The sequence below is a fragment of the Arachis stenosperma genome, chromosome 7, assembly GCF_014773155.1.
Source record: "Arachis stenosperma cultivar V10309 chromosome 7, arast.V10309.gnm1.PFL2, whole genome shotgun sequence".
Lineage (NCBI taxonomy): Eukaryota > Viridiplantae > Streptophyta > Magnoliopsida > Fabales > Fabaceae > Arachis > Arachis stenosperma.
In genome coordinates this window covers 32,379,908-32,389,178 of record NC_080383.1, presented here as the reverse complement: position 1 = coordinate 32,389,178, position 9,271 = coordinate 32,379,908, and the positions used below count along the sequence as shown (strand labels likewise).

General features: G+C 37.1%; 1 non-coding gene across 1 annotated transcript; it reads left to right on the top strand.

The window, feature by feature from the left end:
* Nucleotides 1–7,029: 7,029 nt before the first annotated feature.
* Nucleotides 7,030–7,133, top strand: LOC130942637 (small nucleolar RNA R71). Its single transcript, XR_009071202.1, has one exon. It is a non-coding gene; the product is annotated as a small nucleolar RNA R71 (small nucleolar RNA).
* Nucleotides 7,134–9,271: the final 2,138 nt, after the last annotated feature.

Genomic DNA, 9,271 nt, shown 5'->3' with positions numbered 1-9,271 from the left:
GCCATTGACACCGGTGAAACCCGAACATACAGCTTGCCATGGAAAGGAGTAAGAATGATTGGATGAAAGTAGTACGAAAGCAGAGATTCAAGAGGAACAAAGCATCTCCATACACTTATCTAAAATTTCTACCAATGATTTACATAAGTATCTCTATCTCTATTTTATGCTTTATTTATCTTTATATTCGAAAACCATTATAACCATTAGAATCCGCCTGACTGAGATTTACAAGATGACCATAGCTTGCTTCATACCAACAATATCCGTGGGATCGACCCTTACTCACGTAAGGTATTACTTGGACGACCCAGTGCACTTGCTGGTTAGTTGTGCGAAGTTGTGACAAAGTGTGATTCACGTTTGAGAGCTCCAAGTCTTTGGCGCCATTATTGATGATCACAATTTCGTGCACTAGACGCTAAGAGCATTTCTTCCAGAACAACAACTACCATCACCAACGCTGGGAGTCGACATTGTTCCAAGCCAAAAAACAGTGATTCACTCCGTGCAGGATGTAACAACCTTGAATCTTATTCACAAAATGCTCAGCGAACTTATCTCAAACACTAAACTTATGTATAAACGACATGCCTCCTTACATTCTCCAATCCACTTATGTATAAACACTTTCCTCATTGGACAATCACACTACTTCTCCAGGGCTTTAAATTCGATAATAAATGCGTTAAGCTCACGTATCTATTTTTTGCACCTTCCACAATAACTTCAAAGTTTTTTACTTCACATTAATAAAATTTTATGCGTCAGACTCTCTTTTCTATGTGTTATATGAAATGCTTTTAAAATAAAATATTCAAATACCTAATAAGACTAAAACCTTACCTATGCAGATTACAAAGCTAATTATTCAAAGAGTAAACAATAACATGTTTGCCCCAAGGTTTAACATTATTTTGACTATATGTGAAAGAATTTATACTACTAAATATTAGAGTTTTATACTTTAATATATATATACATGTATACTATAACGTTTAATATTACGCATAAATTAGTGAAAACCTATTTGCTACACTCCATTTCAGGATTCCAATGGGATCCGTGGACTTATAAATATGGTGGCACACTCATTTGCTACACTCCATATCCCGAACTCTATATACATATCTCCATCGAAATACAATCCAACAGGAATAAATGAAAAATGACAATCGACCATTTTTCAAATACCGCCTACCTTCCATACGACATTTGGGTTGCCAAAACCATTAATGTTGCGTCAAACTCCATTCAGGACATGTGCAGTCTCAGAATGACATGTACCACTGCGCGCGATGTGGGAGACGATGATATTGTTCACCGCAGTGTTTCTATACCACCACCGCATGCCACGCCGTGGTGGTGGAGCAGTGGTGCACGAAATTGTGATCTCTTATAATGACATTCAACTTGGTGTGCGCATTTACTAACTCAGCACTTTCTTCACAACCTCGCACAACTAACCAGCAAGTGTACTGGGTCGTCCAAGTAATAAACCTTACGTGAGTAAGGATCGATCCCACGGAGATTGTTGGTATGAAGCAAGCTATGGTCATCTTGTAAATCTCAATCAGGCAGATAATAAATGGTTATGGAGTTTTCGAATAATAATAATAAATAAACAGAAAATAAAGATAGAAATACTTATGTAGATCATCGATGGAAATTTCAGATAGGCGTATGAAGATGCTGTGCTCCTTCTGAATCTCTGCTTTCCTACCACCTTCATCCAATCCTTCTTACTCCTTTCCATGGCAAGCTGTATGTAGGGCATCACCGTTGTCAATAGCTACATCCCATCCTCTCAGTGAAAAAGGTCCAAATGCTCTGTCACGGCACGGCTAATCATCTGTCGGTTCTCGATCATGTCGGAATAGAATCCCTTGATTCTTTTGCGTTTGTCATCATGCCCAACAATCGCGAGTTTGAAGCTCGTCACAGTCATTCAATCCCAGAATCCTACTCGGAATACCACAGACAAGGTTTAGACTTTCCAGATTCTCATGAATGCCGCCATCAATTCTAGCTTATACCATAAAGACTCTGATCTCACAGAATAAAAGGCTCGGTTGTCACGTGAGGGCAACCATGCGTCGTGCATCAAGAATCCAAGAGATACACACTCTAGCTTTCGCTTGTAGAACGGAAGTGGTTGTCAGGCACGCGTTCATAGGGACGGATGATGATGAGTGTCACGGATCATCACATCCATCAAATTGAAGTACGAGCAGTATCTTAGAATAGAAATAAGATTGAATTTAAATAAAAGATAGTAGTAATTGCATTAAAACTCGAGGTATAGCAGAGCTCCACACCCTTAATCTATGGTGTGTAGAAACTCCACAGTTGAAAATACATAAGTGATGAAGGTTCAGGCATGGCCGAATGGCCAGCTTCCAAAACGTGATCACAGGATCAAAAATACAATCCAGGATCCAGGATTTTTAATACAATAATAAAATGTCCTATTTATACTAGACTAGCTACTAGGGTTTACAGAAGTAAGTAATTTATGCAGAAATCTCCTTCCGGAGCCCACTTGGTGTGTGCTTGGGCTGAGCTTGAACTTTACACGTGCAGAGGCTTCTTTTGGAGTTGAACGCCAAGTTGTAACGTGTTTTTGGCGTTTAACTCTGGTTCGTGACGTGTTTCTGGCGTTTGACTCCAAAATGCAGCGTAGAACTGGCGTTGAGCACCAGTTTGCGTCATCTAATCCCGAATAAAATATGGACTATTATATATTTCTGGAAAGCTCTGGATGTCTAATTTTTAATGCCGTTGAGAGCGCGCCATTTGGAATTATGTAGCTCCAGAAAATCCATTTCGAGTGCAGGGAGGTCAGATTCCAACAGCATCAGCAGTTCTTTGTCAGCCTTTTATCAGAGTTTTGCTCAGGTCCCTCAATTTCAGCCAGAAAATACCTGAAATCACAGAAAAACACACAAACTCATAGTAAAGTCCAGAAATGTTAATTTAGCATAAAAACTAATGAAACATCCCTAAAAGTAACTATATCCTATTAAAAACTACCTAAGAACAATGCCAAAAAGCGTATAAATTATCCGCTCATCACAACATCAAACTTAAATTGTTGCTTGTCCCCAAGCAACTAAAAATCAATCAGGATAAAAAGAAGAGAATATACTATAAATCCCAAAATATCAATGAATATTAATTCTAATTAGATGAGCGGGACTTGTAGCTTTTTGCTTCTGAACAGTTTTGGCATCTCACTTTCTCCTTTGAAGTTTAGAATGATTGGCATCTATAGGAACTTAGAATTTTAGATAGTGTTATTGATTCTCCTAGTTAAGTTTGTTGATTCTTGAACACAGCTACTTTTATGAGTCTTGGTCGTGGCCCTAAGCACTTTGTTTTCCAGTATTACCACCGGATACATAAATGCCACAAACATATAGCTGGGTGAACCTTTTCAGATTGTGACTCAGCTTTGCTAAAGTCCCCAGTTAGAGGTGTCCAGAGTTCTTAAGCACATTCTTTTTGCTTTGAATCATGACTTTAACCACTCAGTCTCAAGCTTTTCACTTGGACCTGCATGCCACAAGCACATGGTTAGGGACATCTTGATTTAGCCGCTTAGGCCTGGATTTTATTTCCTTGGGCCCTCCTATCCATTGATGCTCAAAGCCTTGGATCCTTTCTACCCTTGTCTTTTGGTTTTAAGGGCTATTGGCTTTTTCTGCTTGCTTTTTCTTTTTCTTTCTAATTTTTTTTGCCATTTTTTTCCGCAAGCTTTTGCTTTTTCACTGCTTTTTCTTGCTTCAAAAATCAATTTTCATGATTTTTTAGATTGTCAATAACATTCTCTTTGTTCATCATTCTTTCAAGAGCTAACAATTTTAACATTCATAAACAACAAGATAAAAATATGCACTGTTCAAGCATTCATTCAGAAAACAAAAAGTATTGTCACCACATCAATATAATTAAACTAAATTCATGGATAAATTCGAAACTCATGTACTTCGTGTTCTTTTGTATTAAAAACATTTTTTCAATTAAGAGAGGTGAAGGATTCATGGAATTATTCATAGCCTTAAGACATAGTTACTAAATACTAATGATCATGTAATAAAGACACAAACATAGACAAACATATAGCATAGAATCGAAAAACAGAGATAAGAACAAGGAAGTTAAGGAATGAGTCCAACTTAGTGAGGGTGGCGCCTTTTTGAAGGATCAATGGTGCTTTTTGAGCTCCTTTATGTCTCTTCCTTGCCTTTGTTGCTTGATCCCTAGTGATTTTGGTGCTCCTATCCTTAGTTGCTCCCAATAATTGTGTGGAGGAACATGTATCCCCTGAGATATCTCAGGGATTTTTTGATGAGGGAATTCCTCATGCTCTCTTGATGTGCAGTCAAATGCTCTATTACTGAGCTATGGACCTTTGAGATGAATCTCTCCATCTCCCATGACTCAGAGGTGGAAGCAATTGTCTTCCCTTTCCTTTTTCTAGAGGTTTCTCCGGCCTTAGGTGCCATCAATGGTTATGGAAAAACAAAAAAAGCTATGCTTTTACCACACCAAACTTAGAATATTGCTCGCCTTCGAGCAAGAGAAGAAAGAATAGATGAAGAAGAAGAAGATATGGAGTAGAGGGGGAGATGTTTGTGTTTCGGTCATGTAGGGTGGGTTTGGGTGGGAAGGATGGATGGATGTGAGTGGTGAAGAGGTGATGGGAAAGAGAGATTGAGGTGATTGGTGAAGAAGAGAGAAGGTGATTTAAGGTAGGTGGGGATCCTGTGGGATCCACAGATCCTGGGATGATCCTGTGGGGTCCACAGATCCTGAGGTGTCAAGAATTTACATCCCTGCACCAATTAGGCATGTAAAATGCCTTTGCATACAATTCTGGCATTTAAACACCGAAGTGATGCTTATTTTGGGCGTTCAACGCCCAATTGCAGCATGTTTCTGGCGTTGAACGCCAATTCCATGCTTGTTTCTGGCGTTCAGCGCCAACTTTCCTCAGGGTATATTCCTGGCGTTTAAACGCCGGGATGCTGCTTGTTTCTAGCGTTCAACGCCAGATCCATGCTCTGTTCTGGCGTTGAACACCAGCCAGATGCTCCTTATTGGCGTTTGAACGCCAGTGAGTCCTTCCTCCAGGGTGTGATTTTTCTTCTGCTATTTTTGATCCTGTTTTTAATTTTAGTATTTTTTTCGTGACTCCACATGATCATGAACCTAATAAAACATTAAAGAACAATAAAAGAAAAATAAAATTAGATAAATAAAAATCGGGTTGCCTCCCAATAAGCACTTCTTTAATGTCAATAGCTTGACAGTGGGCTCTCTTGGAGCCACACAGGTGATCAGGTCAATGTTGTAGACTCCCAACACCAAACTTAGAGTTTGGATGTGTGGATTCAACACCAAACTTAGAGTTTGGCTGTGGCCTCCCAACACCAAACTTAGAGCTTGATTGTGGGGGCTTTGTTTGACTCTGTACTAAGAGAAGCTTTTCATGCTTCCTCTCCATGTATACAGAAGAACACCCTTGAGTCCTAAACACAAGGTAGTCCCCATTCAATTGAAGGACTAATTCTCCTCTGTTAACATCTATCACAGCTCCTGCTGTGGCTAGGAAAGGTCTTCCAAGGATGATGCATTCATCCTCCTCCTTCCTAGTGCCTAAGATTATGAAATCAGCACGGATGTAAAGGCCTTTTAATCTTTACTAACACGTCCTCTACCAATCCATAAGCTTGTCTTACTGACTTGTCTGTCATTTGTAATGAGAATATGGCAGGTTGTACCTCAATGATCCCCAGCTTCTCCATTACAGAGAGTGGCATAAGATTTATACCTGACCCTAGGTAACACAGAGCTTTTTCAAAGGTCATGGTGCCTATGGTGCAGGGTATTACGAATTTGCCAGGATCTTGTCTCTTTTGAGGTAGAGTTTGCTAAACCCAGGTATCTAGTTCACTAATGAGCAAGGGAGGTTCACCTTCCCAAGTCTCATTACCAAACAACTTGGCATTTAGCTTCATGATGGCTCCTAGATATTGAGCAACTTGCTCTCCGCTTACATCTTCTTCCTCTTCAGAGGAAGAATAGTTTTCAGAGCTCATAAATGGCAGAAGGAGGTTTAATGGGATCTCTATGGTCTCTATATGAGCCTCAGATTCCCTTGGGTCCTCAGTAGAGAACTCCTTCTTGCTTGAGAGACGTCCCATGAAGTCTTCCTCATTGGAATTCACGTCCTCTCCTTCCTCTCTAGGTTCGGCCATATTGATTATATCAATGGCCTTGCACTCTCTTTTTGGATTTTCTTCAATATTGCTTGGGAGAGTACTAGGAGGAGTTTCAGTGACTTTCTTACTCAGCTGGCCCACTTGTGCCTCCAAATTTCTAATGGAGGACCTTATTTCACTCATGAAGCTTAAAGTGGCCTTAGACAGATCAGAGACTATATTTGCCAAGTTAGAGGTGCTTTGCTCAGAATTCTCTGTCTGTTGCTAAGAAGATGATGGAAAAGGCTTGCCATTGCTAAACCTATTTCTTCCACCATTATTAAAGCCTTGTTGAGTCTTTTGTTGATCTTTCCATGAGAAATTTGGATGATTTCTCCATGAAGAATTATAGGTGTTTCCATAAGGTTCACCCATGTAATTTACCTCTGCCATTGCAGGGTTTTCAGGATCATAAGCTTCTTCTTCAGAAGATGCCTCTTTAGTACTGTTGGATGCATTTTGCCATCCATTCAGACTTTGAAAAATCATGTTGACTTGCTGAGTCAACATTTTATTCTGAGCCAATATGGCATTCAGAGCATCAATTTCAAGAACTCCCTTCCTCTTAGGCGTCCTATTATTCACGGAATTCATCTCAGAAGTGTACATAAATTGGTTATTTGCAACCATTTCAATAAGTTCCTAAGCTTCTGCAGGCATTTTCTTTAAGTGAATGGATCCACCTGCAGAGTGGTCCAGTGACATCTCAGAGAACTCAGACAGACCATAATAGAATATATCTATCATGGTCCATTCTGAAAACATGTCAGAAGGACACTTTTTGGTCATCTGCTTGTATCTTTCCCAAGCTTCATAGAGGGATTCACCATCTTTTTGCTTGAAGGTCTGAACATCCACTCTAAGCTTGCTCAGCTTTTGAGGAGGAAAGAATTTAACCAAGAAGGCCGTGACCAGCTTATCCCAAGAGTACAGGCTATCTTTAGGTTGTGAGTCCAACCATGTTCTAGCTCTGTCTCTTACAGTAAAAGGGAAAAGCATGAGCCTGTAGACTTCAGGATCTACTCCATTAGTCTTAACAGTCACATAGATCTACAAGAACTCAGTTAAAAACTGGTAGGGATCTTCTGATGGAAGTCCATAAAACTTGCAGTTTTATTGCATTAGAGCAACTACTTGAGGTTTCAGCTCAAAATTGTTTGCTCCAATGGCAGGAATTGAGATGCTTCTTTCATCAAACTTGGAAGTAGGTGTAGTATAATCACCAAGCATCCTCCTTGCATTGTTGTTGTTGGGTTCGGCTGCCATATCCTTTTCTTGTTCGAAAATTTCAGTAAGGTTATCTCTGGATTGTTGTAATTTAGCTTCTCTTAGTTTTCTCTTCAGAGTCCTTTCAGGTTCAGGATCAGCTTCAACAAGAATACCTTTTTCTTGTTCCTGCTCATATGAAAGAGAAGAGAACAAAAAAAGTATAGGAATCCTCTATGTCACAGTATAGAGATTCCTTTATGTTAGTAGAAGAAGAAAGGGAATAAGAGTGAAGAAGAATGAATAATCCAAACACAAGGGTGAGGATAGGGGCAGTGATTTGAGATTAAGAGAAGTGTTAGTAAATGAATGAATAAATAGAATAAGATGAGAGAGAAGTTTTCGAAAATAATTTTTGAAAAGGAGTTAATGATTTTCGAAAATTAAAGGGGAAATAGAATTAAAATTAAATCTTAAAACAATTAATTAATTAAAAAGAATTTTTTTTTTTGAAAAAAAGGGAGGTATTTTTGAAAATTGGAGAGAGAAAAGTTGTTAGGTGGTTTTGAAAAAGATAAAAAATAAACAACAATTAATTGGTTAGTTTGAAAAAGATTTGAAAATCAAATTTGAAAGGGTAAGAAGATAAGAAGATATTTTGAAATCAAATTTTGAAAAAATAAAATTTAAAAAGATATGATAAAAAGATATGATTAAAAAGATATGGTTGGAAAAGATTTAATTTTTAAAATTAAAATTAATTACTTGACTAACAAGAAACTAAAAGATATGATTCTAGAATTTAAAGATTGAACCTTTCTTAACAATAAAGTAACAAACTTCAAATTTTTGAATCAATCACATTACTTGTTAGTTAAGTTTCGAAAATATGAAATAAAATAAGAAAAAGATTTTGAAAAATAGTTTTAAAATTTCGAAAATCATAAGATAAAAGTAAAAGAGATTTGATTTTTGAAAAAGATTTTGAAAAGATAAGATTTTTAAAATTGAAAATTTGACTTGACTTATAAGAACTTAACTAATTTTAAAAATTTTTGACTAAGTCAACTCAAATTTTCAAAATTTTGAGAGAAATAAAGAAAAGATATTTTTTATTTTTTTGAATTTTTAATGATGAGAGAGGAAAACAACAAAAATGACTCACAACATGAACATTATGAATCAAAACTCATGATGCATGCAAGAACACTATGAATGTCAAGATGAACACCAAAAACACTTTGAAGATCATGATGAACATCAAAAATATATTTTTAAAAAATTTTTTATGCAAAGAAAACATGCAAGACACCAAACTTAGAAATCTTTAATGCTTAGACAATATGAATGCAAAGATGCACATGAAAAACAATAAAAGACACAAAACAAGAAAACATCAAGATCAAACAAGAAGACTTACCAAGAACAACTTGAAGATCATGAAGAACACTATGAATGCATAAATTTTCGAAAATTGCAAGAACAAGATGAATATGCAATTGACACCAAACTTATAAATTGACTCAAGACTCAAACAAGAAACACAAAATATTTTTTTATTTTATGATTTTATTATTTTTTTGTATTTTCTTTTATTTTTTTTGAAAAACATATAGGAAAAAGAAAATGAGAAATTCAAAAATTTTTAATAAGAATTCCAGGAATCTTTCAATGTTGGCCTAAAGCTCCAATCCAAGGGTTGAACATGGCTTAATAGCCAGCCAGCTTTAGGATATAAATCAGGCATACAACAGCTGATATTTCAATTAACTTGCCTCTATGCTGATGGTTTGGAAGCC